This window comes from Oreochromis niloticus, linkage group LG7 (genome assembly GCF_001858045.2).
Source record: "Oreochromis niloticus isolate F11D_XX linkage group LG7, O_niloticus_UMD_NMBU, whole genome shotgun sequence".
Taxonomy (NCBI): domain Eukaryota; kingdom Metazoa; phylum Chordata; class Actinopteri; order Cichliformes; family Cichlidae; genus Oreochromis; species Oreochromis niloticus.
Genome location: NC_031972.2, coordinates 27,749,487 through 27,774,983, shown reverse-complemented (window position 1 = coordinate 27,774,983; position 25,497 = coordinate 27,749,487). Strand labels below are relative to the sequence as shown.

The 25,497-nt window shown below is 36.9% G+C and overlaps 1 long non-coding RNA gene across 1 annotated transcript; it reads left to right on the top strand.

Moving 5' to 3' along the window:
• The first annotated feature begins 18,483 nt into the window (after positions 1-18,483).
• On the top strand, positions 18,484-20,758 carry LOC112847541 (uncharacterized). Its single transcript, XR_003221129.1, has 3 exons — positions 18,484-18,727; positions 19,510-19,748; positions 19,815-20,758. It is a non-coding gene; the product is annotated as an uncharacterized LOC112847541 (long non-coding RNA).
• The last annotated feature ends 4,739 nt before the right edge of the window (positions 20,759-25,497 follow it).

Sequence of the window (25,497 nt, the reverse complement as noted above, 5' to 3'; positions counted from 1 at the left end):
CAACATTGAAAAGCGTTCCTTTACAAAAATTAGTGCTTAACCCAACATATAAGTGTGGTTGCTAGGAATGTTTTGGTTTTGGATATATTTGGTAATAAACTACATGACTGAAGAAATTAACACTTTGAACTGATGGCACTAAATAAAAAGTCAGTGGATCATTCGCATTATTAAAATCCATCCAGATAAGAGCATGAATGTACCCACCAAATGTCAAGGAAATCCATCCAACAACTGACGAGACATTTCATTCTTATACCACAAATGTCATCCTCATTGGAGTGGCGGAGAAAAAGTTTTTCCAGAGTTACAAGGACTTCATTAATCACAAGAAAATAATTAATTTCTTTTAGGTTTATGGCAATCCACTTCTATTAATTTTTTTGCAACGAACAGTGTTCTTACAGGTTTTCAAAACTAGAGACACTTATATAACTTAATCATGCAATGTTTCAACACTTTACTCACAATCACAGTCACCCCTGACTCACATATCTCATTTTACTCTTTCACTTTAATTTTCTATACTGCGAAATTGTGTTAATTGTGTTTCATCCAGCCTCTCAGCTGACTTGCATCTTTCAAACATGTGATGCTTAGAACAATACAATGGTATAGCAATAAAACCCAATCCTAAGATCTGTATGAGGCTGTTATTAGTTTTAAAAGGGAAAACCATTTAATTAGATGAGATGACTCTTTACTTTCATTAACCCCACCTTTCGTGAGATTCTTCACCCTGAAATGCTTCAGGGGAGATTCTTATTTGTAGCCTTTTTACCCTACATAAAGCACCTTGAGGCGATTGTTGTTGTGATTTGGCACTATATAAATAATTAAAACTGAGTTGTACCAGCAAAAGGTGACAAGGGAAGCTCTTAAGTATCACTGTGTTAAATTGTTAAAAAAAAAAAAATAGCATGTGTATTTAGTCAACTTTCTCTGAGTAAATAAAAGCTTAGCAATTTTCTCCTTGAGCAGTTTTTCATTTTAAGAGTAATTTCTCTAAATGATGGGAGGTGCAGCAGTTTCCACTCTGAAGCCCTTCATTAGAGGTAGCTCCTTCTCACCAGCCTTTGATTCAGGGTCAAAGGTCAAGCCACCTAAAACTTGCTTGTTTAACTGCTCGTAGTTAGATTTGCCCTTTCACACATGTGTGTCATTACATATAGCTTGGCCCCAAAACACATTCCTGGCCACATGTAAGCTGGAGTAGATTTAGAGCTGTGAAGTGGCCTTTTCTTTAAAAAAAAAAAAAAAATCTTTAAAATGTTGGTTGTGTCACACTTGGAAACGAGTGCCATATGTTTATGGTTCCACTTTTAGCTTTTAATACTCAGTTGTGTTGCTAGGAGGGGATGGGAGGAACCAAAATAAAGTCAACAAACAACAACAAAGCTGACATTTGTGTGATTTATTGTGAGAATGTTAGAAACACAAAAAGGGACAGAAAGTTTTGGGGAAAATGATCAAAATCTCTATCACACAAAGCACATGTTGATTGCACAGTAGATTAGTAACAGAATAATGACACCACATGTGTTTAGACTGGTTCCCTATAAAGCCTGGTTTTCACTAACACTGAGGTCTGCAGGAAAAAATCATTCTCAATCGTGCATAACAAGCATGAACAGCGTAATGCTTTTGTTTTTGTCAGTAGCTTTCAGTAGGTAACTGAAATGATGTTTGGTGGAACAAGTACAGAAACTGTGATAATTCAATCCAGGAAAACAAAAAGAAATGTATTTTCAAAGAGGACAAACATTACAAAGATAGATAGATTTAGAAAAGAAACATTTAATGAGTGAACCTAAAACAGGAATTTACTCCATGGACTCCAGAGAGTTCAAAAGCCACATTTAGGTGGGTGCATTTTTAACATGCATCTGGAGAAAATGGAAAGCGTTAAGTCATGAAGTGATGATGCTTGTTGGCATCCCTTACAACTAAAGGTTTCAAGAAAATATTCCCTGTGTTCCTAGAAAGAAATAATGTTACCAAGTAGGCTCAAGGCTTAATTAACTTGACTAATTAATTATTAGTCTATTAACATTACTGACCCAAACATCTGAACTAACTGTCCGTGATCACATCTTGTAATGTAAAATGTCAGTACCACTTTTTCAGCAATCCAAATTAGATCTTTGGAAAAAAATAATAAATCTGAAAGTGATGAAAGAAGACAGAAAATACATTTTGTGGAAACACTGACTTGTAAATGTGACAGCCTGAATGACTTAGCATGTGGTTTTAATTTTGAGAGTCATCCCATTAGTCTTTAATTATTGGTACAAGGTGCTTTCTGAACTGCTTAGTGCCAGTAGGGTCAAACGCCATAATTTTGATGTAAATTGATCTTGAATTATGCAGTGCATTATACATTTTCTTCAAAGAGCCACCCACCACAGGCACTGGAACCCTGTAGTCTTAGTTAAGTCTAGTCTAATTTTGTTTTGCCACTAAAATTAACTTAATTGGCCAAATGTTTCACATGTAAAAACTTTGAATTATGTATCTTAAATTGACTTTTGGATTCTGCAGTATCAAAGCAGTTAATCAATGATTTACTGGATTTTACTATCAAAAAAGAGCTAACAGCAAACACAGATAGAAGTAAATACGAGAATGTTTGATGTCTAAGTGAGAAGGTTTCACATATGTTTGTGCTTCAGCCCCAGAGCGCCTATCATGATGAATAAAGTACAATAATTTTAATTTCAAATCACTTGCCTTGTGGGCTCAGACTATGCCAACAGAGGGAGGAGAAAATGTGAGTCTGGATTAACAAAGTTATCTAGCGATAAGTTTCTCTCCTCAGGACAAGCCTTGTGTCATAGAGATTAGCAGAGTGACAGAAAGGAAAGCAAAGTTTAGTGGTTGAACAAAATCGTGTAACACCAGCCCGCATATGTGTATGAAGTGTGTATCCACTTTGCAATTCAACGGAATTGTGCCAAAAAGCTTGGCTTTAAACCTTTGCATTAAATGTTAATATGAAATTTTAGGTCACTATTAGTGTCACTATTACCAGGTTCTAGTTGAGAAGAATGATCGTAGATTAGTCTCATCTGGAGATTCAAAGTTTTCAGTTACAGTAATACTCAGATTTTATTTTTCTAACATTCTTTCACAGTTTTCTGTTTACAGACTGCTTCACATAAGTCAACATGTCCTCAAAACAAGATGAGACCTGCACTGAAAACTGAGCACAACATTATCTATGTTGCCAAGAGGGAGAGGACGAGGGAAAAGAAGGAAACTCATCCAATTTTAATTTGCTGGCCGCGGCAGCCAAAACTCTCATTTACTGTATAAATTTCTGGCTGCCAAGAGCTGGTGTCCAAATCAAATAGCCGAGCACAGCAGACGCTAAAACCGCTTCAAATGGTGGACTCTTGGTCCAATTCATATTTAGTCTAAAATGAGCACAGATGGGGGGAGTTTTATTTATTTTTTTTATTTATTCTTTGTATGCTGGTGGGTGCTCTGACTTCTCTCATCATAAAAATGCCTTGAATGGAAGAGGTTTGTATTTGAAAAGGACATGCAGTAATGAAAATGGTATCATGATTGTTCTTTATACAGTTATGATTTGAGAAAGGGAACAGGAAGAAGGCAGAGATATGTTTGCGAATGTGAGAGAAAAAGTGGTGTCTGAGGCGTCGGTTTCTGCATGTGAGGAAATCTGTTTAGGCTCAACTTCAAATTTACAAGGAGGGTAACTCTGGGGCTATGTACTACATTCTGTGTGCATCTCATCACCCGAAAAAGCTGGGAAGTTTATGCTTAAAATCAAAAGTCGGAAATGCTGTCATTGTGTCAGATTTTCTTTTTTGCCCTCCAGCGTCTAATGAAAAGGCCTTATGCTGTGAAATTTGGCAGTAAAAACATATAACCAAGCTGGATGATATTTAAAGTGATTTGTAAGACACTGATCTTTTTGCATTACAGAGAGAGAGAGAGAGAGAGAGAGAGGGTACACCATGGACAGGTCACCAGTCTGTCCCAGAGCTAACGCATAGAGACGGACAACCATCTCTATGTGCAATTTAGAATTTAGAATTATCAATTAACCTAACCCCACTAACTGCATGTCTTTGGACTGTGAGAGGAAACCCAGAGTACCCAGAGAGAACCCATGCAAACTCTGGGAGAACAATCAAACTCCACACAGAAAGACCCTGATGGTGGGATTGAACTCCTTCTTGCTGTGAGGCAACAGTGCTAACAACTGTGCTACTGTGCTGCCCCTATATATAAATATAAAAATGTGTTCATCCCCTTATTGGCTTCCTTATAGTCACACCTGCTTAGTCTAAGGCAAAGCAGGTGTAAGGTAAGACAATTCAAAAAATGCTTTCCAAAAAAGTGTAAATTTGCAAAGCCTTTAGAAAACATTTAACTTTGAGTTTACAAGGTGAGTTTGAGCTTCTGTCCTGCAGAAAAAGTAGAAACACTTCTTAATACAGGATGTAGTTTGGTTCAACCATGCTGTATATCAAATTCAATTACAATGTCACCAACATTTGCAAAGGTAACAGGTGCTGAGTTTCATTCAGTTTAGACTGTACTGCTAAAAAAAGGGCACTGGGTGTGTAATCATTAATTTAATGAAATTTCAGTATTAATTCAACTATATAGTTACACCATCCACATAGTGACCTTGGGTGCTGTGAGGAAAATATCTAATTCAAAATGTATATGAACTATATGCTTGAATGAAATAACTGGGTAACCATGGTGACAAAACTGCACCTGGCGCTGCAGTGTTTTGTGCTACACAATGTTATCTTCACAATTTCAAGTAATTATTCTCATATTATATAATATCCTGTATCTTTATGAGCTCTGTGACACAACTGCCTACTTGCTGCCCTATTGTTGGACTGTTCTCCCAACACAGTTTTAACATTAGCATTTAATATTGTTCCCGCCTGCTCACAGTAATTTGAATATAAGTGTCACTGACCTAGAAAATCCTTTATCCTCATTATGACATCAGAACATGTCACTGCTTTAACCCTGATTTGAGTTTGTGTAATTTAATACACTACAGTACAGTGGTACATTTTTTGGGTTTGATTTTTCAAGTGTGTATATGTCACAAAAAAGACATTGTAATGGTGGATTTCATGTCAGAAAGGGTGAGAGAATGTGTTTTCTTAAATCTGTCACAATCACCTTTAACAATAAATACTTCTATGTCACCAATCATGTCCCACCCGCAAAACCTACTGTACGGTATCGAAAAACTAGTGACACATTGAAAGAATGCTTTCAAACATAATGCAAGAAAGTAACAGAAAAATGTAGAAGTGATTTCACAAGATATGCTGTCTCCTGTTGGCTGCTTGCCATGTAAAGTACATGACATGATGTTTTTGGTCAGCTTTTCAGCTACTATCTGTGTTGCTGACACGGCACTGATAAATGGAAGTAAACACATTCGACACACAGCTTGTACCTTGTGAGAAAATGAAACCAATATCCTAGTTAACTTTTATTGGAACACTACCAGGAACATATTCGCTAACTCCATTTACGATCACTTAAATAGACTGTGAAAACTGTGGAGCACATCGTTGGTGTTCAGCTAACAGGAGGACTCTCACAAAGTACAGGCAGCCAAAGTGCACTGGCACTTTTTTTTCCTTCTCATAACTATGTAGTCTGGCAGACAGTAGCAGTTAGTGAATACATCCCAGCTGGAACTCACTGTCAGACAGCAGTGACAGTCACAGCAGGATGCAGAGTGCATGAGCTGATCAAAGCTACATAGCAACAAGTATGCATCAAAAAAACATTACTGTTTTTCTTTTTCATTTTGCCAGAAGTGTCACTCTAAAGACCTATTGGATGAATATGAATGCGTTGATCACTGCATTCTTCTGGCATGAGTTTGAATACCCCGGTGCACTAATGGCATGCATATGACAGTAGGAGTACCTACATATCAAGAAAGAAAGAACAATGTTTTCACCTATTTCTCTAAGCTCTGTTCTGAAGCTGAAAATATAAATAATAAAAAGAACAGACACCCAGAGAAAGGTGAGAAAGAGAAGAGACAGAAACACAGTATTTGCAGCATCGGGATGCGACAGCACCCGTGGCTAAAGTGTTCTGGAAAAAAACATTCTTATGTTTTCTTATTAGCTCCCAAAATATCAAGTTTTTACACGAGAGCTCACTCCAGGTTGAAATTAATTCATGCCACTGGCATAACTATATTTGATTATGTAGCTCCCTGCCGTGAGGACAGAGAGAAAAAAATGAATTAAAAATACTTAATTAACTTTAACTTTCACCATGGACTAGGTCATGTAACTGCCATGACGACAGTTAGAAAAGAAATATGCAACAGAAAAACATGATCATGGAAAAATGTAATGGTATTTGCTAAACTTGGATGGTCATTGTACAACTAATGACTGATATGTGTTAGAATCTAATAGACACCTGATAATAATTTAATGTGCTGAACAGAGTAGAGGTAAAAGAATAAATAAATAAAAAGAAAGTGGAATGAACAATTTAAAAAGTATCAAAAGTTTGTGTTTATATTCTTTATGCCATTTATTTATCTCCACGCTAATGTGGCCTTCGGCAAATAACTCAAGCCTATCAAAAAACCTGACTGTGTCATCTGTGTGTATTAGAGTGCTGACTAAATATGGGTGTGAAGTGATCAATATGGCTTATAATGTAAAGTGTTTTAAGAGGCCAATAAACTCAATAATTCAGTAACCTTTTCTTCAGCATTTTTTGTTATCACAGAAAAAAACACCATTTTTACTTTCATATTAATAATTGCATTTTGGTGGGTGTTTGTGAGTTTTTGTGCGTGCTTTTAATGACTGTTCTTGCTCTTGTTCTAAAAATGCAGGTGTATACAAAGTGTTCAGTTCAGCACTACAGCTTTAGTAGTTAAAAAAATAGCCTGTAAAAGATGAGATTATATTTTTGAACAAATAGGAGGTCATTGTTTTTATGAATGGAATGGAACCTGAATGGACTCTAAAAACAGATATGGACAGAGACGACACTAGAAAAGCTGACCATTTCAAAGTGCAGTTCATTCAATATTTTAATAATTTTACTTTAGTAGTAGTAGTACACAAAAATGATACAGTATAAAATATTTGTTTGCCGTAAAAGTATTTAAATATTATGTAAAGTTTGCAATATATATTAGTAAAATTACATTTAAGCAGTAAAAACCTATTTAACTATATGTACAGTTATGTCCATATATATAAGGAAAAAGTTGGGGTTTTTTAGGTTTTTATTTAGCCTCTGTAATCAAAGATGTGATTGATACTCAAATATGTTATTGAGTAGCACACTTTTAGCTTTAATGGAAGTGCTTTACAAAAGTACTGTATTAACTGTATTAGGAAGTACAACTATAGAAGATATATGCAGGAAAATCTAAAATCTGTAAGAATATGAAATGTTGCATTTCCTTTCTGGAGCTGTTTTCAGTTGCTACCTGTCTGAGATTAGGTGACAAATTTGGCTACTGAATATTATCTCTTTGTTTTGAGAAACTCTTGGGTTCTTTTGTAATATGGTTGCTTGTCATTATCCATCAGCACTACAGAGCGCTGTCCTATCAGTTTGGCAGCACTTTCCTGAATCACTATCAATACACATCAGAATCCATCTTAATGTTTCTTTCTGTAACCACATCATAAATAAATACTAATTTCATTAGCAGCCATACATGTCCATGCCATAATATTAGTTCCACCATGTTTGACATGTGGTGTGCTTCAGATGATGAGCTGTTCCTTTCCTCTGTCATATTTTTCTCTTTCCTTCATTCTGATGAAATCTGTCAGAAGTCATAGGAGTTGGCAGGCCCTTGTTGTCTAGCAACATCTGATCTGTTCTTCAATTTAATTAAAATCAGTTTTATTTGTATTGTGCCAAATCGCAACAACAATTGCCTCAAGGCACTTTATATCATAAGGTAAAGGAAAAATGATATGATGGTCTACTTTTTTTTCCTCCTTTTAGTTTTTGCTCCGGTAGTTTTATTTCTCTCATGGTCTCCTTCATCTGTTTGGACTTAGTATTAAGCGTTCCAGTGAACAGTTACGAAATGGCAGTTCAACACTTCCATCAATCAATTCCACATCATTCCTTTACTGAATTTCTGATGAAAAACAAGCCTTATCCTGACCATGACACTGCTTGTCAGACAATTTTCCCATTACGTTTTGGGCTCTGAACTGGGGGACTATGTAATAACCCTCATATAATGAAACAGAATTCTGTTAGACTGATCTAAATTCCAGAGAATTCCAAAAGAAAGCTGAAATCCGAGGAACATTCTAAAAAAAGTAAATATAGCCAAAAAAATCTATTGAAAGTGTCAGTTAAAGTGTTTATGAACTGAAGATAACAAATAGCTTTTTATGATCCATTGAGAATCACCAGCCCCTCATTAAACAATATGACATAGATGAAAAAAAACCCTAATTTCCTAATAATAATACTAGTGATAATAATAATAATACATACATTTCAGACATACGCCTGAAACCCTAAAGTTCCAGTGTACTTTCAATAGGCAACAAAACTGGGTAAAATTGTTTTAAATTAGTCTTAATCAGTTTCTTTTTTTGTAAGTTAATATATCTACTCATCAATTCCACAACTGTAAGACAATAAGAAAATTAGTGGCCACGTATTTTCTGTCTATTGTGGTTTCATGTCTGAACCACATAGGGCTGGATGGAAGGAGAAGCTGGATTTACAGTCCATGATGCCTCAGTCTCTTATCTACACTGTTCCTGACCCTTTCCCTCTGCCTCTTCTTTGGATAGTATATTCTCTGCTCACTCTCTCTGTCATCTCTACAGCATCTTCATCTGCTTCCACCTCCTCCTCTTCTTTATCTGCCTCCTACACTGCTACTCTCTCCTCCCTCATCACCATCTCACCTCTTCCCCCTCACTTCAAGTCTCATCTCCTGAACTAAAGTTAAACCTCTAACATAAGAAAATATGCATAAACATGGACAAATTATTCACTCCCAATATCACTGCAGTTAAGTTATTGTGAGCAGATTAGATATGTGATCCTCCCCTGGAAAGAGAGGGGGAAAATAAACAACACACAGTAGCCATAACAGCAACAGCAAAAATAGTCAGTTATAAGGTAGCAGTATGCCAGAATCACGATCAGGGCTTCAGTGTGCTTAAGAAAAGCTTTCCCTGGTATAAAGATTGATTACATTCACATATTAAAGTTTATCTGCTCATATTAGCTAATACCAGCTAATGGCTAATATGAGCTAACACCAATGAAAATGACAACTCCTGTCGACAGAAAACTTTGGGATATTCTTAACAGCTCACTTCAATATCACTTGGACAAAAGTCGTACTTCAGTGGCACTGACCTTTTCTGGACTCCTTTAACAAAGTTTTGCATCCTCCTCAAGAGTAAGATGGACCCTTCACATCATAGATGTTGACAGGTAATCAGAGCTCTGATAGGCTGCACTTCCTATAGGTCAATGTTGGCCAGAGCATTTAATGTGATTCGAAAAACGTAAAATGTCATAAAATATTTAATTAAGACATATCAGGCTTTTATTCCTGATTCAGTGTTAAGTGTTGAAATTTATATGAAAAAAAGTTCTTGTAGAAAGACCATAGCGGAAACTTTGCCATCTGTGGCCAGAACTGGAAAATGCAGATTGACTGACCATGTACTAGTACTACTACTACTAGTAATAGTAGATATAATACAGTATTATATATAATATTATATAGTATAAAATCCATTATGATGGTGTGGAGAGGCAAATTTAATCTTAAACCCCAATGCAGGAAACATCCGGTTTCACGGGCTGTGATGCCAGGTCTGTTATGTAAACACAGACATGTTTGGTATCTCAACTAAAAGCTCATACAAACCATTTCTATGACCACCAAACATAACTAAAACAGCAAACGATTAAATTAGTGGGTAGTGTAAACATTTCGTGAAATGACGTAAGTACAAACCACCCAACAGCATGTGAGCGGAAAAACAATACATTTTCTAAAAGCTGACATCATACAGATTCCAAAACAGCAACTTTTGTCACGCTCTGACCAAAACTCACTGAACCATCCACAAAAGATGACCAAAACTATGCTTTACTTTTGAAAAAACAGTTGCATGAATTCTCTTACCTCTGCTGTCTTGCCTTGAAAACTTTATGTGTATTTCTCACCTTGCAATTTGTGATTGGTGGGATTATGGCTTAAATGATTAAAAAGAGGGGTCAGTCATGCAAATCCGCCAAATGAAGCCAAAGTTACAGCCCCTCAGAATTTCAAGTCCCAAAGACCTTTTTCGCTGAGCAAATTACATTCACGCAAGGCCCATTATACATGTGTGGGTGGGTGATTCTTCCAAAAAATTTTTCAAAAACAAGTATTTTTAGGGCATGTAAATAACGTTGAATAATTTCTGCTGCTTCATACCTAAGGAATTTCAGCACTCAGAGACTGTGCCAAAATGTGCCAAACTGCAAAACACCTCACTAAAAACCTCTCTAACTTAACTCTGTTTCACTTTAGCAGTATCAGTCTTTGCACAGATAATGTCCATATGTTGATTTATAATTTTAATTTGGGTTTTATGTTTGAGTTTCTTGTCTACTGAAGGATATATTCAAAGGGGTTATACCCTATTCATTTTGGGCATGTTATTTTTGAGCAGGAACCTCAGAAAAACCCTTGGGATTAAAAAGGTTTTTAAAAAAAACAACATTTGTTTTTAGATAGTTATACACCTCACTGCAATGCATTGTTTTAATATTTTGTTGCCAACAAAATCACCAACAATCAATCATACAACAAATGCATAATATGGAAATTCCTACCAAGTACAATTAAGCAAAAGTGTAACTGTTCAAAGTATTGCAAAGAACACAAAGTGTTATTTGCCATATATAGCATAAAAGAGATTGTTTTGGTTTTGTTAAATTTATTTGAAAGAATTTAGTAGATTATACCCCGCCCCACAATTATCCACTAACATCCCATGATCAAGTTCCTCGCTAAAATGGGACTTATATATCAGCAACATTTAAGATGCGTCTCTTTTAGCTTCTGTGACAGTCAATTCAATTCAATTTATTTATATAGCACCACGTTACTACAGTCATCTCAAAGTGCTGTATATTGTAAGGTAAAGACCTCACGATAAAATGTACATTAGTGCACGTGATGTAAAGAAGGGAGCAAGAGAGATTTCAACCTTCAATGGTCGATTGGTGGAGGAGGACAGGAGCACTCCTCTTGGTTGAAGAGTGAAATCCTTACTGGAATTACATACCTGTTTCCACTGAGCTGGTTTGCTTTTCATGTATGCCTTCTCTGGAATACTTATCCCTCTGAATTTGCTTGTACTTCATGAAGAAATTTAGAAGTCCCTCTCACCATACATATATTCAAATTATGACTGCCTGGCTGTCAAGGACATTTTAAGACCCAAATTTCAATACGTAAAAATTATAACCCTTTTAACCCACCTTTATTTATATAAAAACAACCTTTGATTGAAAGACAGTATTTGAAAATAATGTATTTACTAACTTGCCACATAAAGCTAATTTAATAATTATTGCATTTTTGCACTTTTATGCTTTAAAATATTACAATTAAAATATTTTTAAAATATTCTATATATAGGAAATGACATTTTGATTAGCATGTTTCTTTTCGTGACTATTTTCGTGACTTTGTGTGGCTATCAGGTAATAGCTAATGGTTAAATGGCTAACTGTGCACTATCCAGGTTAACGTTTATGATAACTGTTTAATACTGTTTAATAAGTGTTGCTGAAATGGGGGCAGTGTGAAAACACCATGATCAACACCTCTGTGTGCAAATGTTGTTCCTTATTGACAGGCATAAAATTATTTTAACATTTTTGGAGTATCACTCTCCTAGGACAAGAATGGAGAATGAAATGACAATGCTTAGAGACCTCCTGAAGCTTATGAGATTATGCAAATCTGTATTAAAAGCAGCAACAGAGCTCATCAAGTTTTCTGCACCTAGCCACCTGTAGACAGGTTCTGCACTCTTAACTCAGTATGTCTGGAGTAGATTGACATTGATGTGAAGAAAATGGCAAATGATGAAAGAGTCAGATTGTTGTATCTAATTTGGTGAAATCACGGTTATCAAACTTGAACAAAAACCATTTAGTCGATTGCCCAGGTGTTTATCTAACTTAAAAGCATCAAGAGCCATTCCCCTGTTACCCTTCTTATGCGATCTTATCAGTTTTTATTCCAACCCAGACTCTCTGTAAACTGTTATTACTGAGCCCAGTCTCAATCTTATGGCTCAGTGTTGTACCATAGTTTGGCTTTGTTTATTTCAGCCCTCACCTCCCTGCTGAACTCATGAATGCATTTTTTTTCCTTTCACACAACAGACAGTTTCTGTCATCCTTTAATTCCAAAACCGAATAAATGCACGCACTGTTGTGTAATTGCATTACATTGCAGTGCTTTTTATTTTTCATATGATTTACAATATAATCCTCATATATTTTTGTAATGCAACTTGTTTGTCTTTAAAGTGGAGACAGCCACATTACACCTCTCAACTATTCTTATTTTCCATAATCACAATCTTTCCCCTAATCATGGTGTAGTTGCCAGACATCACATGCAGTTAGAATAAAAAATAAATGCCTTTGGGCATATGAGCGAATGGAAGTACAGAACATAATCGGGGGTTTTACAGAATTGTGCAACACCTCTGTTTCTCATTTCTCATGGAAATAGGATTTGGTATTTTCAATACTGTTTACTGTGATCCTATTACATCCTCAGTTTACCCATTTACTCCTCAAAGCTTTTTGAGATTAAACTCTTTGGCATTTTCAGGCTTAATAAGGCAGAGAATAGCATTATTCCTCTGAAGGTGATACTAATTTGCATAGTTGCCCACTTCATACACACATACATACACACAGACACCCACACCTACTGCAAACAGCGTCCGTCCTTTTTCTCCCAGTCACACCACACATCCCACCACCCTCTATCTCCCTCCTCCTCTTTCCATCCAGCTAACCCAGCAAATGTTTAAATTACACGACCAAGTAAGCAAGATTAATTAAAATGATAATCTACAGGCTGAATATATTTCACAGTTAGCTAGGCGGCTGTTTGAAATTGCTGTGCAGAGTTTTAAAGTCAAAGTGAAGTGTTGACCTAACTGTCTGCTTTAGTGAAACAGTCATTAGCTCAATTAAGAACACACAGACAATAAAGCTCCCATTATATGCAAAATACCCAGCTCTATAATATACTTTATTAATGTAATGAATTGTAATGAGATTAAAAAAATATAGTAATATTTGATTTATGCTGTAAATGTTAAATCATGTATATTTAATTTTAATACAGATATCTGGAGAGCTAACATCTGTGAAAATGAAGCTATCCGAATATAAAGTATTTCCCTTAAAGGCTTAGGAAGAGAACAAGTAGTCTCTTGAGCCTCATTACAGGATCTGAAAAGTTCCTTTACCTGTATACACAGTATATACAAAGGTTCTATATATTACATTTTTGTGTCCTTTTCCATATAATACAGAACTGAGCTCTTTTGCTATATTTAGTACACTGTTACCAAAGATGATTCTTCAGGTTTGAAGATGCTGCAACAATGCTGTTCTCAACCGCTCTATCTCCCAGCAACAAGCTTTAATCAAAACATGGGTGAGATTCTCTATTCGCGGATGCCAGATAATCCTCTTATGAAGTAACTATAGACTAAAACTTGAAACTGTTTCTCATCATTCTCCCATTCATTCTGATGCAACATACGGAAGCAGCACACACTGTACTGTGTTATATGAGCCCATCACCCTGACATGGGTGAGAATGGGAAAAGATTTTCAGAATCCTCAATCACTGTCAATTAGTGGCTGAAAAAGTGTAATCTCTGTGAATGTATTTGCATGTATATTCTGTGTGTGCATATCTGTGCTTTGTGTGTATTTTGTGTGCACAACTCTGTACAAGCCTCCCCATCTCCATGCTTCATTTAGCTGTCATTAGTAGAATTAATGGCTGTGGGTTTGAGCCAGGGAGAGAATATGGCACATTTCCAAAAATATGGGCGAACAACTCTGTGAGCAACTCAGAAGTTGCTCAGAGTCATGGATGCTAGAACGATGGTGGTGAAGGATGAGAATTTAAATGAGGATTAGAGTAAGAGACACAAACACGGAGAAGAAACAATGAGAGAGGGAGCTGAGATGCAGATAGGGAGTGCAAGTATTAGAAAAGATTGACTTGCAAGAGAGAAGTAATTGGTATCACTGGTCGAGCGACAAATGGGTTGAAGGAAGAGTGGAGATGGAGGCAGAGACAGACAGATAGATGGTGTTCATTTTGATTGAAAATAAAGGAGCGACACTACAGCTGGAGAATGGCATGATAGCATATTGGACTCTTCTTTCATTCACATTTAAAATATATGTTTTTTTTTAATCATTTTTGACTTTCTTTCAACAAAAGTCAGCTTTTTCATGTATAGTGAAAATAGAGGCGTTTAAAACCCACCCTAAAGTACATGAAAAGCATCTGTCCAATTGTATTGTAAATGCAGGCTGTAAAAGGAGCATTTTGAAATCCTCTTCAGAGAAATGGTCAAGTACTTTTTCCACAGAGCAACAAAATTACAAACTGTTTTCTCTGTGTCATTGCGACTGATAAAAGTGCATTTAATAGCTTATCATTATGTTTTTGCTGTAAAATGGTTACTTCAGTTTTGAATTTTTTCTTAGCAACACCGTCCCGGTTTTGATTATTTGTTAGTTGGAGGATTTCAGTGTAGTCACTAGTGTATCCTAAAACATCCTGCCCAGTTAGCTTTTTTTGGATTTCCCAGAAACTCGTTTTAGCAACAAAGCTGAAAAGACAAAAGCATCTATCAGTCCACTGTGAAATATCTCAACAAGGACTGGACAGCATGTAGCATGTATTTGTGCATTTATGGTTTATGGGATGAATCTTTAAATCTTTAACGTAAAGTGGTCAACATGTGAAACATTATACAACATTTAAGCGCTGTCATACAGCAATACTGTTGTTAATATAACGATTTACAGCGCCACTATGTCTTGGTACTTTGCAAAATCTCAGAATCACAACTATTCAGGTGGACTAATGAATGTCTTAATAATCAAACTGCAGTGCATCGTGGATACTGCCATTGATTTAATTTTATAATAATGGAGTGAATAATGTGATGAATGAGTCCATGGGAAAGTTGAAGGATCACGATAAAATAAAAGTACTTGACTTTGGTTGCAAGGTAGAGGCATGCTTGTATAGGGCTGCTGTACAGAATGTGAGCCGTTAAGGTATTTTGAGTAGCAAATAAAATGCTTTGGCCTTGCATAAACCAGTGCTTAACCATGACACTTAATACAAGCCCTATTTTGTGCAGAGCTGGTGAGGAAAGGTTAAGTGGATGCCACTGGAGAGCAGAGAAAACACAGCTTGGAGTAAAGTCAGTGAAAACAAAACAAAAAGCGGAATGTGGTAAGAAAAGACAGGAGATTATTGTAGTCATGTCAAAAAGAAGATTATATGCAGGGGAATGACTTATATGTGTGCCTGCTATTTTATCACTGCCCTTGTCATACATCCAAATTTTCCTTGATGCAGCCACGCAGATATATTTATAGGATGTATACTTTCAAACAGCTCATTACTTAGATTTAGAGAAGGCACTTTTTTTTCTTTCTGTCTTGAACATCAAAACGTTGTGGGTATTATCAGGATGCATCATCGAATATGTGCTTCCTCCACAAAATGAGGTTTTGGTCTTTGGGGTGTATTTGGATATGCTGTACTTCTTTAGACCTTCACGCTTACAAGGGAAATTCAGGAAGGAAGAAGAACAAGATGCCTTCTTATCAGTAGCTTGTCAAGATTAAAAGCTGCATTTTGACCGAATGTTATTTGCTTTGTTTCGAATCCTCTCAAAAGACAGTAAAATAGATTCAACCACTGAAAGTTGAGGTATTATGTTGTGTCCCCAGTTCAAAAAGAACAAAGAAGATTCCTGTGAAATAGAGATGACTGCCATTAGAAAATGTGTTTATATCTCTTGTTTTATAATTAAGTATAAGTATATATACATTTCAGATGTATAGATCAAATAAATTCTCCTGTCTTCAAAACAGAGCCATCATTTTCCCAGAAAAGAAAGCATTGTTTTCACACTAATAAACCAGTATGTATACATGCAGCACTAATAGCAGCAGCACATAGATACAAGCACACACATCAGCGGTGGTGCCCTGTCAGCCTAATGAGCTTTTCAAAGCCTTCTTTTGGCCTTGGATGTGTGTTTTGAAAGCTAATATGACATACAGAGCAATTTGAACGTCAGAGCTTGGCCATTAGGGTGGGATGGTTAAGGTTAGGCTTTATGTTAGACTCCTCTCAGTGAATGGAAGTCTGTATAATGTCTTAACAAGCATAGCTGTGTGAACCTGTCTGTACTTGTATTTAAATACACTTAGATGTGTGCAGGCATATTCCTACAGTATGTAGTATTTGTCAGTGTCTGTATTTTCCATGTGTGTGTTTCCTCATCTACTTTCATGTACACGCAACTGTGTTACAGCAGGTTAGACAGTCATGTCAATGGCAGGAATGACTGAGGTATCAGTAATTAAAGCGTTTTTAATTGCTTTACTTGGTGTCATTAAAGTAGTGAGGGTCAGACTGCTGACACACAAAGACAAATGTAGACACAATGAGCACAGAGTTGTACCCACATACACAGATATTTTGGTAGTGGGATGCATTTCTAGTTATTGTGCACTGCGTGGATGACACTAATCACTGTAGCATGAGATTTCTCCTAACCTTTCTGCTAGATGCTATATTGGGTATATTCACAAACGGCAAGCTACACTGATGTACTTCAACTTAGTTCAACTTTGTTATGTGATTGTATTTTTAAAATACACTATACTGTCTTCGTGGCTATATAGGAATAGCCATTTACAAGAGGGCAAAGGCACAGCTTTGACAAGAACTTAATGGTTATGGTATGAAAATGTCATTGATTTACCATTACTTAATAAGTTGAGGCTGTGAGTGTTTCTCATACTGTTGTCAAGCAGTACCTAATTAACATTAATTGCACTGGCAAGCAAAACTACAAAACAAACAAACAAAAAATGTTTAAAGGCCTTACTTATAATGAAATGTGTGGGCTTACCCACCATGTCACCCACCATTATATGTAGCAACTGACTATTTGATGCTGTAGATAATAGAAAATTATCAGTAATTTTCAAACATATATTTATAAGAACGGGTCTGTTAAATCATCTGTTGGACTCACCCCACTAGTTAAACATACATGTAACTTGCCATTGAACAGGTTCGTGTGGATGGAGTGCAGTAATTTTTTAAATGTACTTTAATTTAATGTTACATTTCACAGTACAGTACGAGTGTAGCATTTACTTTTTTTTTACACAATACTGACTGGCCAAATTTCTGCAATGTCAAAGGCCAATTATACTCTGACATGACACCTGATCAGCAGTTCTTCAAAATACTGTATAGCCTAATCTGTGAAATATATAACTTGATGTGCTATGAAGACCTTTGTAAGCGATACAGTCTTGTGTACTGCTGTCAGTATGTGTTACATTATAACCATATCTGTTTATACAGTTTATTTGGATGAGTTATGAAATATAATTGTTTATATATTTATTTTACTTAAAATGATCACCATGGCCTGGTGCTTGCCTCACAGCAAGAAGGTCCTGCAGGTTCTCTCTGCAAATGAATTTCTGTCCCTCTGTGTTAGCCCTGCATTGGGCTGATGACCTGTCCAGAGTGTACCCTGCCTCTCACCCTGTGGTCGCTTGAATAGGCTCCATCCCTCCCTGAAAAAAAAAAATAAGTGGGTGAAAATGGATGGATAAATGGATTAAATGATCAATTCAAGTCAGGTGGCATATTTGCTTTCTTACAAACATCATGACTGTTCTTCCATCGTTCTCTTTAGGACTAAATATCTCTATTTTCTACTCTTGTTGTCAAAACAGACTTGTTACTTTAGGTTTTACGCATTTGAGAGTAGTTATTTCACTTTGCTGCAATGATTCTCAACATCAGGCCAAATGAAGGGAACAATAATACATACAGTGTCATGGTCCTGGGTCATGCGACCCAGTGTTTTGAGTTTTAGTTTATTTGGATGTTTATTGTTTGTTTAGGTTCATTAAGTTATTCCAGCTCATTTGTAATTATATTACCCTTGTGTTTAGTCTCTCTTGCCCTTCATGTGTGTTATGTCTGCGTGTCTTATGTTGTCAAGTTCTTGTAGTTATTTCTGCCATCTTCCCCTGTACTCAGTCTCCCTGGTTCTACGTCTACGTGTCATGTTTCATGTCTATGCAGTGATGTTAAGTTCATGCCATGTTTCATTTCCATGTCTATGTCTGCGTGTTTCCTGTTTTATTTTGGAAGAGTCTGGTGTTCTTTGTTCATTGTAGTTAGTGTTACTCTCCCCTGTATTGTCATTATGTTCCATTCTAGTCAGCTGTGTTCTCATGTGTCTCCACTTCCCCTGATCGCCTCGTGTGTATTTAGTCCTCAGTCTTGCTGTGTTCAGTGTCGCGTCGTCTGTGTTCTCACCTCCATGTTTTCACGGTCAGTCTTTGCAGTGATCATCCTAGTCTCTGAGTCTTCTTAGTTTGTCACAGTATTAGTTTTCCCAGTTTAGTTATAGTCTAGTTTAGTCACTCTATCCCTGCTTTGTTTTGTACACTTTGTCTTCTTCAGCCATAATAAAGGCTCGCTTTCTGTTAAGTTCACTCCCGTCTACTAACTTGTGTACGCACCTGGGTCCATCACACACACCACCGCACGGCCTGTCTCCGCAGACCGTGACATACAGTCCTATTGATATAGCCATCACAGGTGCTTACTGCACATGAAGAGATGCAAGAGGCAGCAAATAAATAAATAAAGCCATCTGCTGTACTATACTCAGGTGTTGAAGTGCCCCGGAAAATTTCAGAATGGTTTTTGGTGCAAATCTCCATAAGTGGTGGCCATTGTACATCAGCATGTAGTTTAAGTTGCAGGTTATTTCAAATGCAGCATTTCCAATAGCTCATCGAATATCAGAAAACACACTTTTTCTGTGCAGTTCTTACTATACAGAACTACAGGTACTATATTTCTTAGGTAGAGAAAAGACTGTTTTAATCTTCCTGAGATGGATAAAGATGTAAGAAAGACAGAATGGGAGAGGAACACGAGATTATTTTTAGAGGTATGGACTGGAAAATTAAAGCTTTTAGGTAATATCTTAATTTTTTTGCAGAGATATTAGATCTATACAAGCGCTGTTGATGAAGTTATGTTTGTTTCCATATTGTGAAAGCCTTGAAAAACAAAGTGAAGCATACTAACTGTGTCTTTTTTAGAGACTGCATGAAGATTCCAAGCTTACTTTTGGTTAAATGGGTTACTTTACTGCATTGTGGTAATAGCTCATATAAGATCTGCTTATATCTTGTTGGATTCAGTTGCCAAAATCCACAAAAAGCAGCAGCACAAGTCTGCTGATCACAGCCTGCACAGAAAATCTACTGGAGCTCACAACAGGAATTACTGTGACATATTACTAAGTGACTCTTTTCCACACACTCCACCACTATAACAGGTATTATGGTTTGCACACCTGCCAAATCTCACTTTAACCCCTGACTAAACTCATTTTTCTGTTTAGGTGCAGAGGCAATGTTGCTCGTCGACGGTGCAACCTCAAAAGCTATTCTTTATTCCTTTTGTTTTCTCTGCTTGTATTCTACATAACAGCTGTTCAGGCTTAATACATTCATTAGAATTAGAATTTGATATAAAGTTTTATTCCCTTTTATTTATATTTCTTATCATCATACTAATGTAACATTATATAAGAGTCCATTATCTTTGATTAAAAATAGATGGTACAAATGTCCTAAAGCTAACCTTTACTTTCATAATTCAAGTTGAATCAGCACTTTGAATCACAGTATTGCTTCAATACAAATGTCAATGCTTCCACTTAAGGGATGAACATCTGCACCTTTGACCTCTCTGCTTTTGGTAGCATTATGTATTGTGATCTTTGTTAAGCACATCTTTTCTTTAAAAAGATGTGGCATGTCTGGAAAAAGAAGACAAAGAAAGAATAAAAACACATTTCCACAATTCATTGCTTATTGGCCCAACACTGCACCATCATTGCCTCTCTCTTCATGTTTAAACAGTGATTTTCCTGCTTTTCCACCATATTATTTTATTTTTCAATAAATTGTGTAAAACAAGCGGTATGACCTTAAAGTCCTACCCAGAGTGAATGCATTGTGTGTTAATTGCATCATAAATATTTCAATTGAAATGTTGATCAATAAATGTCAGTGACCCAGCGCTCCAACATCTTCAGTTTTCCACCACACACTTCACAGTATTAGCATTCTGATTCCAATACACCACACTATATTCATCGATTCCCTGTGAAGGACGAGTAGAGGTCATGTTTTCGATAATTACAAGCAGTGGATCACTAAGCTGTAAATAACATCAGCATCATTAGAGTGTGTTCGAGCAATTAGGAAGCATCTGTCTTTACTCGCAGGTTGAGAATACAAAAATATGCCGGCAGACTCTCATCTGAAATCATAGAGTACATTGATCCTGGGTATTTTATTTGTTTGTCTGCTTTTGCTGTGTGCTTTGCTATAGAATTTGGTAAATAAGTAAATAAATAAGTGAATGGATTACAAAACTTTTCAGTTTGTTTGTTTGTTTTTTTATTACAGAATTATGGTGATCTTCTAGTTTTTCAAAATAATGATACAAAGAATTATACAACTCTGTTTACCTCCAGTCCTTTAGATAAGAAATATGTTACACCACCACTCAAAAACCCCCTTTCTCTCTGTTGACACACACACTCAAAGATGTAATGCCACTTGAACTTCATTCATTTTAAAGTGAACCATTTGTGTTTAAACCCAGAGTCAGGGGGGCGCTCATGTGGCATTGCATTGTGTTTGTCAGGAAACACTAATCTGCACATAGTGAGAAACTGATATCATTGGCAGTGAAACCTTGGAGTGTAAGAGCTCCACAAATTCGGTCATATACTGTCAATGCCAGAGGATGAAGTGCAGTCTCCTGCTGTTTGCATGATCCACAGGCAGTTACCTCGGTTTGTGAACTCCAGGGGATCCAGCTGAGGGGTTTTTTACAGTTTTGAGGTTTTGAAGTCTTTCGGGGACCGGAGATGTCAGGCTGATATGCGGCTTTTGAGGTCTAAGTCATGATTTTTTATTATTATTATTATTATTTATTAATGTATTTATTTATTTTCTTGTTTTATAGTGAATGGCATCATAAAAAGTTGTACTATGATACAGCATTATATTACATTTCAGAGTCAGTATACTGCAATCTATATATTGAGGATGCCAGTATAAAATGGTGATAATGGTGCTGCACAGTGCAGAAAAACAGCATGAACAAGGCCTGCTGTGGCCTTGGAGCCTTCCTGGTGTTAAATCTGCCGAATTTCCGGCATACCTCTAACAGATCGTAAGGCTGTACAGATGGCTGGAATTGAGGTGTGAAGTGGTTGGTTGAGAGGTGGGCTCAGCCAGGAGCGGATATCAGGTTGTTTTTCAGTTGGTAGTCTGATTAGCTGGTGGGAGATCTGTTAAGCAGAGAAGACATCCACTAGCAGCTGATGTCCAGTAGAATGACACATGCAGAACCATTTTACAGTAAATCTGGTAACCCAATTATTTCAGTGTTTAAAGGTTGTCTCCATTTCCTGTAAATTGTTTTCATATAGCTAGGAAGTGGGGTTTTTTTTGGTCTGTTTTGTTTTTGTTTGAATGAAACAACAAATAGTTGAGGTAGTTGACAGACATGCATAGCACAAATTCAATTTGCTGCTAAACTTAAGTAACAAGATGAATAAATAAAAACAGTGTCTCAAGTCACTGAAAAGTTTTGCCGTACTGAAACTGAAAAGGGAAAGATAAGCACCCATACCATATGTGAAGTCTCAGAGCTTGAGTCTTCAGCCCAACAGCCCAACTATGGGGTGGTTTGGGTCAGATGTTCCTTTTGTCTTTAAAAGAGTTTACAGTATTGACAATGCAGTATTGTCATGGCAGGTCAGTTTGGTTTTTGCATATCTATGTTCTACTTTTGGAGGTCTTTCGTCAGGTGGCGTTACTGGGATGGGTCAGGTTGTGGTCTGCGCCTGGTGGTGGAGTTTCCTGGTGGATTACCCTTCTCTCATACCTGGAGGAAATCATGTCATTGGCCATTCAGGTATATATTAGGCTGGTAATCTGGGAATTAGTTATTAAATAAAATGCCAGGGAAGATTTTTTTTTTCATCCCAATCCAGCCCTGTATTAGATAGATGGTGCCACAGTTCCTCACCAGACCATCTTCATCACTACGGTGATGATCAGGCCACTGCTGGATAAGGATGGGTATTGATAAGATTTTCACGATTCCGATTCCATTTTCGATTCTGTTTAACGATTCGATTCTTTATCGATTCTCTTATCGATTCTTTTTAAAAAAGGAGAACACTAAGGTCGATTAGCTTAGAACTTTGTTTTATATCTTCTCTTTGAACAAGATAGAAATTTAGGAGTAACATGGCCTTACAAACCCAACAGTGAGATCTTAAGAGATCCACAGCCTATGGCTCTTCAATGGGGTGTCACAGGGTCCCCAGGAAAAAAATTGTAAATGTAAAACAATAAAATAAATATTCTTCTGTAGCAATAACAAAGTATAACATAAATTATTCTGTAGCAATTACACAAGAATATCCAGTAATGTCCCTGCCTACAATTAAACACAGTCACTTACCGAAAATCGGGGGCATCTGCTGTGGCAAATGGGTGCAAGCCTTTGACCACAAACTTAGTCACTGCTCGGTGACATTCGTCTATCCTGGCCTGAAAGGAGACGCTACCGGTAGATGACAGTGAGAACTGCCAGCATCTGAGCCAGCCAGACTCTGTCTGTCTCTCTCATCATGGTCACCTAAATGCAGCGCACAGTAATGGCAGGTTTTGTAATAAGGCAGATCGCGCTAACATAATATGCACTGTTAGTTGATTATTTACCTGCCGTATTAACGGGAGAGGACGTGCAAACGTTACCGCTGCTGCTGGGTTGAGATTCACGAGTCCGGAGCTGAATTAAAAACACGACATTCATTTAAGGTTATCGCGTGTTTTGTGAGCAAATGCTTTTGCATATTCGTAGTGTTTCCTCCCTTAAATGAAATATCTACTTGGCAAGTATTGCAAGTTGCCCTGTTGTCATCCATTCTCGTAAAGTATACCCAAACTTTTGAGCGTTTGAGCCGCTTAGGCGCCCTGCCAGGTAAATGACGCTCCGCAACGTGGTGACGTCATTCGGGGCGACTGGAATCAATAAGGGAATCGTTTGCAAAAATGGCAAACGATTCCAAGGAATTGAAACAGTGGGAACCGGTTCTCAACAAGAACCAGGTTTCGATACCCATCCCTACTGCTGGATTGTTGTAGATCTCACAGTTTTTGCTGGATTAACTTGTACTTTGTGTTCCTTAGTTTGTTACCTGGATGCCCTTGTGGAATCTTGGCTATTTGGCAGTAAACGTACCTTCTCTTGGTTGTTCACCCTTTGGAAGTCAGCAACCAGCCAGTTCCTCCATAGCAGCCATGGCCTCCACCTGCTTCTCCTCGCTCTGCCTGCCCGATCTCCACCTGCCAGCATTCTGGAACACTCCTGCAGGCTCAACACACTTCCTCGTCCTGTTTGTCTGCAATTAAAAGTAAGATCAAATCTGACAACCTGTGATTATTACCCTTTCCTGTTTGGAAACCTGGCTAACTTCCAGTCTCTCCCTGTGATTTTCTCAGAGTTAATGCTCCCTTGTTCCAGTATCACATCTGTCAAAAACTTCCCTTACTAACTTACTTACTAAACTTACTAAAGCTAAGCAAACAATAACTAGCTCCAAGTCTGCCTTTTGGGTCCATCTTGCACTCTATCAAGACAAGTATTTGATAGCTTTGAATTTGAGGTGTGTATGAATAAGAGTGGTTTAAAATATGTACAGCATGTGTTTTGTTGGTAAAAGTTGGGTTGGGCGTTACATATTTGACTGTATTATTATCTTGAATGTTGGATATATATTAAACTGTATAGTTTATTTAATATTGCGTGTACTTATTTGGGGCTACAGACTGAAATTAGCTAGTAGCTAAATCTGGTTTAATGTATCTTTTCTCTTATAAGATCAATGTTTGTGAAAGGCCACTGAGAAATAAAGAGTGAAATTAAAATAAACCCGAAAACTGATTTAAACCTTAACCAGAACGTCATCAAGTGGAAAATATTAATCTATAAAGAAGAGGCAGCATCATTGTGTTTTCCTTAATTAATTCTTCTGGAGAGAGGCTTAATGGTCAAAAGCTCTACCACCTATTTTAGTTTTTGAAACTCCGTGAACCACAAATAAACCTGTATTCTGATTCAGCCAAATAATTCAAAGTAATCTAATAATATGGGAAAAATATGGTCTCTCTTTATAGTCCCTGTTAGTACTCGCACTGTGGCATTTTGGATCAAGTGAAGCCTTCAAAAGAAGGTTTTATGGCAACCACATAATAAAGAATTACAATAGTCCACACGCATATAAACTTGAGTGAAATCCCTTTCTTAATTCATGTGTTTAATATGATGTTAGCCCACGCTTGCAGCTTTAACAGCTTCAACTCTTCTAGGAAGACTTTCCAGAAGGATTAAGAATGTGTTTCTGGATCAGTTTCTTTGACCAATCTTCCAGGAGTGAATTTGTGAGGTAAGAGACTGATGATTGATGAGAAGGCCTGGCTCACTTTTCTAAGTCATCCTAAAGGTGTTCTTTCAGGTTGAGGTCATGACTCTATACAGTTATAATACCACTAACAGATGACTCTGGAATATTTCGTAGTGAGGAAATTTCAAGTTTGGACATCATATCACAGTACTACGCTGGAATTCACTGTGCTCTTGAGAGTGACCCACTTTTCCATAAGTGTTTGTATAAGCAGTCTACATGCCTGTGTGCTTGAATTTATGCACCTGTGGCCATGAAAGTGATTGGAACACCCAAATTCAACGATGGTCAATGTGTGAGTAAATACTTTTAGCAATATAGTGATTGCAAGGTTCCGCAGCGTAGAAACTTTATTTATTCTTTATCCTTTGCAATTAAACACATGCATACACATACATACTCACAAGGTCAAAACAGTACACATTTTGCATTAGCAAAATGTGTAAATAAATGAAGGGTGCACACAGATTCATATTAGAATTTCGAAAAACCTTAAAAAGCAAAAAAGTCACCTTTTCAGTGGGAT